Source organism: Lactuca serriola, chromosome 4, assembly GCF_051521515.1.
Source record: "Lactuca serriola cultivar US96UC23 chromosome 4, Lser_US96UC23_V15, whole genome shotgun sequence".
NCBI lineage: Eukaryota > Viridiplantae > Streptophyta > Magnoliopsida > Asterales > Asteraceae > Lactuca > Lactuca serriola.
The window spans coordinates 349,589,182-349,597,110 of record NC_136411.1 but is presented as its reverse complement, the minus strand read 5'-3'; positions in this window follow the sequence as shown (position 1 = coordinate 349,597,110).

The following is a 7,929-nucleotide window of genomic DNA, read 5'->3' as shown; positions in this document are numbered from 1 at the left end:
TCTAGGCTTAGCCAAGCACTTAGGGAGTCATCACTAAATCATCGAGGGGCCCACACACTTGCAACTACAATTCACATGTCTCCGTTTCAAAAATATAAGATGTTATTGTCTCACCAATCACTCGTGATAAAATCCATGAAGTGATTCAGATGAGCGTGGGTTTAATCCAATACTCGAATCTTATTCCAGGAGTACTCATGAACACTTCAGCAAACTTGCGCTATGTCTAAATCACCTAGACAATTTACAGTTAGGTTCATGATAGTCTTGCCTCAATACCTACTTCCAAAGTATGATCGATTGTGGATGGTTTGAATAACCTAGTTATTCGGGAAGTCCAAACATGCAAAGTGAAACACAAGAATAATCGAATCCAATATGGTCTCAGAACTTATGTGTATAAATAAAACACCTTTTATTTGATCACCATATTGATTACATGTTATTCATTGTATAATGTTTCGACTAATCAACTTAATACTTGAATTAAAACAATAGTTATGCCATGCTCCTGAAGGGTTTTGAGCATTTTAACACTCCTAAGGTGTACATGCAACCCTAAATACCATGGATCTATGTTTTCTCTATTATACATGCAAACTTGAACTTTCCAAGCTATTACCCTAACTAGCATACAAAACTTGATACTTGGGTAATAAAACAAGTTAGATAACATACATTTTCTTGTAACTTGTTGGAAACCTTGAACCTTTACCCTTTAAGAGCCTAGCATCAATAGTATGAATGCCTCAAATGGAATCACAACACTTCTAGAACAAAGGATAACTTGAGAAGGGATTCCTTGCACACACAAATCGGCTAGCCCTCTAGTATTCCACTTAAGTGACAATTTCATGAGCTATAGCGGTTCTTATATAGTGTGGAAAACTAGGGTTACACCATGTAAACCCTAATGACTTTCCATATCCATCATGCTCCATGGGTTAAAACCTCCATGGAGTATCCATGGGTTACCAAATAGGTTTAGCCCAACATGAAGAACTATGGATCATAAGCCCACTTTATAAGAATGAATGATTTAACAAATCAACCCCTTATATATAATTAGTCTCTTTTTGATCACATAATAAATTCCAAATTAATTCTTGATCAATACTAACTAAACAATATGATTTCATATTAATATATTAGAACTTATACCATATTAATAAACCATAAATAATTTCTTCTCAAAAGCCATCCTATCAAATTGTCCTGATGATATGCAACCCAAATGGACCATGCTACTATCGGGTCTAGTGCATACCAATAATAGTTATAGACTTAGACACTAATCCAATAGTCTCCCACTTGGATAAGTCTAATAATTATCATTGCAAGCATGACTACAACCCAACTAGCAATCATAGCTCCTAAAAGTTGTTGTCGAACTCTGACCTAGTCAATGATGTGTCCATTTGATAAGGGATAATATATTCCTCCATTCTAGATATCATATGGAATGAGAAATGGATTATAATCATTCTCTTTGTCCATCTGTTGTTTCCCGATTTCGATTTATAACGACCGACTAATTCAACAAATCAAATCAGTCCATCCCTGATGTCATCACTAAATCATCGAGGGGCCCACAAATATCGCTTTTATCTACATGGGGTAAAAGCAATGGATAAACTTTGACCCAAATGCTTGCTTGTGCTTACTCATCAAATTACACACAACAATAGGTTTTATAACATCCAAGTTACTGGTGTGTTTACATATGTCAGTATGAAACTGACTTGCAACTACAACTCACATGTATCTGTTTCAAGAATATAAGATATTATCGTCTCACAATCACTCGTGATAAAATCCATGAAGTGATTCAGATGAGCGTGGGTTGAATCCTAAACTCGAAACTTATTCCAGGAGTACTCACGAACACTACACCCACCTTGTCCTAGACAAACTACAGACCTATTCATAAAAGTCTTGCCTCAATACTTACTTCCAAAGTATGATAGACTATGGATGGTTTGAATAACCTATTTATTCAGGAAGTCAAAACATGCAAAGTAAAACAAAAGAATAATACTAATCCTATATGGCCCCAAAACTTTTGAGCCATATTGATTACTCATCATTCATTGTATAATGTTTCGAATAATCAACTTAATACTTGACTTAAAACAATAGTTATGCCATGCTCCAACCATGCACACTATGTTTGTCTAAACGATAGTTATGCCATGCACCAAGCATGCATATTATGTTTTTCTATGGTCCTAAACTTGTGAGATAGATCAATTGAAAAACATTTCAATGATGCTCATTTCAAAATTCCAAATCCTTATTGCAAGTGTAAGAAATCCAAATTCTTGTCACTGCTAGAAAGTATTAGATTCTATACTATCATGTAATGATTCTTTTGTAATGTCTAAGTGCCAAAAGACACAGAGACTTGACCGATGATATTACAAAATATTCCTTTGGAGATTGTTACAAGACAATTCCATTGTAATGAAGTCTCAAATTCAAAGTACATTCCTTTAAACATCCTTCTTGCATAAAAGTTTCTAACTTTCTCATTTATTCTTCAACTCCCAATATGGAAACATTCCATATTTTCCACACGACAAATCATTACTAATAAAATTCTGTCTATTCATAATAATGTTAATATGGTCCATCCATTACTATGCTTCCAACTGTCCTTAAGCGACCAATCTTTGGCGAACCTTAGATTGTCCATAACAATCGTCTAACCACTTTAGTCAAATCCGGTTCTATTCCTTTTTCCCTCTTAATTCCCTAGGCATTTGGAAAGAACATGAGAATATTATAGTGCATGCAATCGATCCTATACCTGAAGCATATGGGATGCGATTCATAATGTCTAACATAAAGACATGATACTTAATCAGTCTTTTGCTATAATATTTTTATTTGCCATGTTCTCATAATTCAAATTATACAAAGGGATGTCGTAATCATAATCAAATTTTGAGAACTCAATTAAAATTTCCATATATAGAATTTCCTTATGTTGAACCATTCCAACATAATAATTATATATATTTGACTAAAATTGATTAGAATCTCAATCTGAGCTTTTAGATTTTGAAATGAAGTATAAATTCCTCTCCTTTAATTATAGCAAAACAACTTTTCAAACCCTGCAACTTTGCAAATTGAAACTTTTGTTTTCTATAATTAACATTGCTAACTTGCAACACTTACCATAATAAGTATGCTCCCACTAACATAATAATTATTAACTTACCATCATAATAATTATGCTCCCACTAGCTTTGACATGTATTCAGAAATCAACTAGACTTCTAGAAATCAATACTTATTGACTTTCATTACCAAAGTTCAGATTTCTTATATTAGATGCTTCGATAAGACTTTATCTAGGCTTCTCAAACTCATACACCTTTCCTTAGACAGCTCACATGTGCGTCTAAACAATTTTAAGAACTTGCAGTAATAAGTCTCAAGTGTTTAGACATTTTTTCCATTCCTCACAATTCGAATTATGAAAAATGGATGTCGTAATCATAATCAAATCTGAGAATACAAACATCACAACTGCTATCTTCTTAAAATCTACTTAGTCAAAGCGTTTCCTCACCATCATTTTCATGAATCGGAGAGAAACCTTATGACACTTAGATTTTATGGTGTATGTGTTCTTATCCATGTGAATTTGTCATAACCATAATCACAAGACAAGGTTAGCGACAAATCCAAACTCATATGGACTGAACTTGTTCAATCTTAATTTCTTGCCACCTGGCAGCACAAGGGCCTGCCATTTCTTCCAAGTTGTTATGTAAACAACTGAGACCTCGTAGAACTCGCATGCATAGTCAACTTTAACTGGAAAGGGCACATAAACAAGAATATGTCAACACGATAGGTTAAAACCTCAAGTCGTGGGCTAGTGATTAACAATATGTTTATTCTTGATTAGTTCTTGAAGATTTTCAAGATCCTTAAGACTCCCACTGGCCTCTTGGCATATAAGATTCACTTTGTCAAGGAACATTACTTGGCAAACAAATATACAAGAGTTGGTGTGGATTCTAATCAAGACAAACACTTCACACAATTGGCCTTAATTGGTCTTTGTTTTATCCAAAACATCACAACTTACCAATTTCAAATGTACAAGAATATAAAATATTTTACTCTACATTTGATAAGTGTTTTAAACCTTTCTTAAGATTATGCCACGCAAGGTTACAATCTTGGAGTATGACTCTAATACTTGTTTTGGGAATGAAGTATGACTAATATTCTTGATTTAAACTATTTCAACAATTCACGATTCCTCTTCTTAGCCATACAAATGCACTAAGATGTCCTTAGAGGATCAATTGTGATATGTTTTTCCATAACCATTAAGATGATCATAAAACATGATACTAAAGTACTCTCCCATCTTTTCAAATTGGAGAAACTTTTATCTTTCTGCGTAATTTGATTCTTCTCATCCGTTCTGCCATACATTGAACCTTTTCCAATGTTTCAGAATTATACTTAAAATTATAAGCATAACCATGTTTTACTAAACTTTAGTAAATCATGACGAATAGTATTATCGATCTTTGTGGTGGATCTTGACCAGTGCATACCCAGTGTACCCAATCCCCTAGTCCTTCACTTGACTCACATATACATGTGAACAAGGAATTAGTCTTGATTTACTAAAGATGAAAATTCTCATTCATCATGCAATACAACTAGCATGATTCCAAGTTTCTGTCTAATTGAAACTTGGGTGATGAAAATCTTTCCATATTTGGCTAATACTCGACATTACCACAAACGAAAGAATCAAATTCATATTGCTAACATAGAAACATACAAAACATCAATTTCATAAATGCCATTCTAAGGAGATAAAAATAAAAACAAATTTTTATTTATTTATAAAATGTGTAAAAAAATTTCCCTTACAATGCAATTACAAATGAAAACTATGTTATTACATATTTCCTAGCAATCTATCATAACTCCTAAGTAGCAGGTCAAAAATCCGATCTTCGAACCATGCGATTGAAATCCATCTTCGCGACCAGATTTAACATACTCTTCCTTTAAGCTTCATTCCCTTTGCTTAATCCTACAAAACATCAAAATGCAACCTTGTCACATCCTGTATTAAGAATCAACAATTAGGAACTTAATAGAGTTAGATAGTAGACTTACCTGAAGTAGAGTCAAGCTATGACTTTACCGTCCTTGCGGTCTTTCAGGTAAATATGGCAGCTTCACAACCAATGCCCCTTTTCTTGGCAATAGAAACATATAGACTCTTTGGGAATGGCACACGGGACAATCTCAGACTTAGCATTTCTCTTTTCCTTGGAAAAGACCGATTTTTCATTTATGCTTTTAAAATAATTTCAGAGTAAATCCTTTTGATTTGAAAGAGTTGCGGAATTTGTTCCCAAAAACAAAACATGATAAAACAATGTTTACCAAAGCATTTCATAAAAGAAATGTATTTTCATTATATAATCAAAACTCGGGGTGTCATGTTCCGATACAGACCAATAAGCATAAACGATAACATTACAAGTCATTCAACAAATATATACATATACAGACTTGTAAAAAAACAACTTGATGGTTCATCCATCTTATGCCCTTGCGCCACTTCCTGTAATACAAATAAAACTGAGTGGGTCAGGCTTGGGAGTCTGGAGAGCATATAGGGTTTTCAACCCACAATAAATAATTATATTTAATATCCACCAACCAACAATAACCCAATTACCCATTCCCGTTATTCTCACTTTATGTCCCTAAGACAACTAACATAAGGGACCTAGTCTAAGAATATTTCATCGGGGCAACAACACATGCTTCGGGGGTTCCTCAGCAATATAAGTCGAATAAGGCAACCATGAGGGGGATGGAGTACATCGAATGAACACCCAAGTTCATTAACACCTACAGGTGGCGAACCTGCTAATGTTTCCACAAGACTATCTAGAAAAGTCTGTGGTCGTCATCTAAACTCCGCTAGATGACTAAATCAAACAACAACGAGGCCTCTCATCTGTTTATTACACACCAACTATCTACCCATGTTCTACCCAACATATTAGTAGATAAAAATATACATTTTTATACATAGTATAAAAACCTATATAGCATGCTTTAATCAATACATATTCCACATAACAGATGAGGCACACACACACATAACATGTATTTCATAGAGAGTAAATCTTATCCATGAGATAGAAGAAAGTGAATACACATTCACACACATAACCACAAAATTATACACATAATATGTATTCCGTATAAAATACTTCATAATTATGCGTTAGAAGAAAGTAACTACACTCTCACACGTATAAACCACAATATACTTAATACACTCAAACCATACTTGTATTATTATCGTGTTTATGAAAGGTAGTATACACTCACTTGATCAGAAGATGATCAGACAGCACTAAGACTTGCAGAAGTAGTAATCCTCAGCAGATCTGGAAAATCTCTACAAAAATCGAACTTCTCGCGGGCAAAGCTTCGGCTCGGGAATCGCACTTCTCGGGATCTCGGGAGCGCGAAACTTCCTTCTTAACTTGGATATGAGATCCGGGGCGTCGGCTAATTTTAACTTTATTTTTTATTATTTATTTTTAATAGGCCGGGACAGAAAAACTTCGTTATAAATTCATAACTTCTTCATTTGACGTCCATTCTCGCCTAACTTTTCATCGCTTCGATACCAACAATGAGACCTTCGATCCTCGTTTAGATTGCTTCGGCTACAAACCGCTCGATCTCAACTCGAGTATTTCGGGCTGCATACCGCTAAGTCGAAACTTCAATAAATCTTAACTTCCTCATACGAAGTCAGATTTGGGCGTTCTATATATATTCGGAAACCTCGTTTCAACCACTACAACATTATCCAAAGATATCAAGTTTATTTTACACTTAAATTTTGACGCTTATTTTTATTCTTAATTAATCAAACCACATAATTAAGCAATTAAGCACAAAACACATAATACTCAAATAATACACTCTTATTATTTCAAAACGGGTTACAAAGGTTAACCTAGACTATTACATTGCTAAAAATGGCAAGCCCGGAAACACAGGCGTTACAATTCTCTCCACCTTAGAATGATTCCGTCCCCGGAATCACACATCAACAAACAAATGCGGATAGCGACTCATCATGTCACTCTCCGTCTCCCAGGTGAGATTCGGCCCATTCGTGTGTTTCCATCGGACAAGCACTAACCCAACCATTTTGCGTCGCAACTACTTAGTCTTTCGGTCAACAATTGCCTCTGGTTCTTCAATCAACCTTTTGTTCTCATCAATTCTCAATTCAAAAATTGGAATTATATCAGGAACTTATCCCGTGAACTTCCTCAAATAACACACATGAAAAGTGTTGTGAATTCCATTCAGTTCTTCTGGTAATTTGAGCTTGTAAGCTTGGTTCCCAATCCTCTGAAGAACTTTAAACGGTCCAATAAACCTTGGACTCAACTTTCCCCGTTTACCAAATCTTATAAGTCCCTTCCACGGCGAGACTTTAAGCAAAACCGAATCTCCAACCTCAAAAGTCATCGGTCTTCGCTTCTTGTCAGCATAGTTCTTTTGACGATCCTGAGCTGCTAACATTCTTTCCCTAATTATTTTCAACTTTTCAGCAGTTTGATGAACCATCTCCGGTCCCATAAACTGCTTTTCCCCAGCCTCAAGCCAACAAGATGGCGTACGACACTTTTGTCCATACAAAGCTTGATAAGGTGCCATCTTAATGCTTGAGTGGAAACTATTATTGTAGGAAAACTCTACCAATGGTAAATGTTCATCCCAATTACCTAGGAATTCCAAGGTACATGCTCTTAGCATATCTTCAAGTGTTTGTATTGTTCTTTCACTCTGACCATCAGTCTGCGGATGGTAAGCTGTACTTAAACACAACTTGGT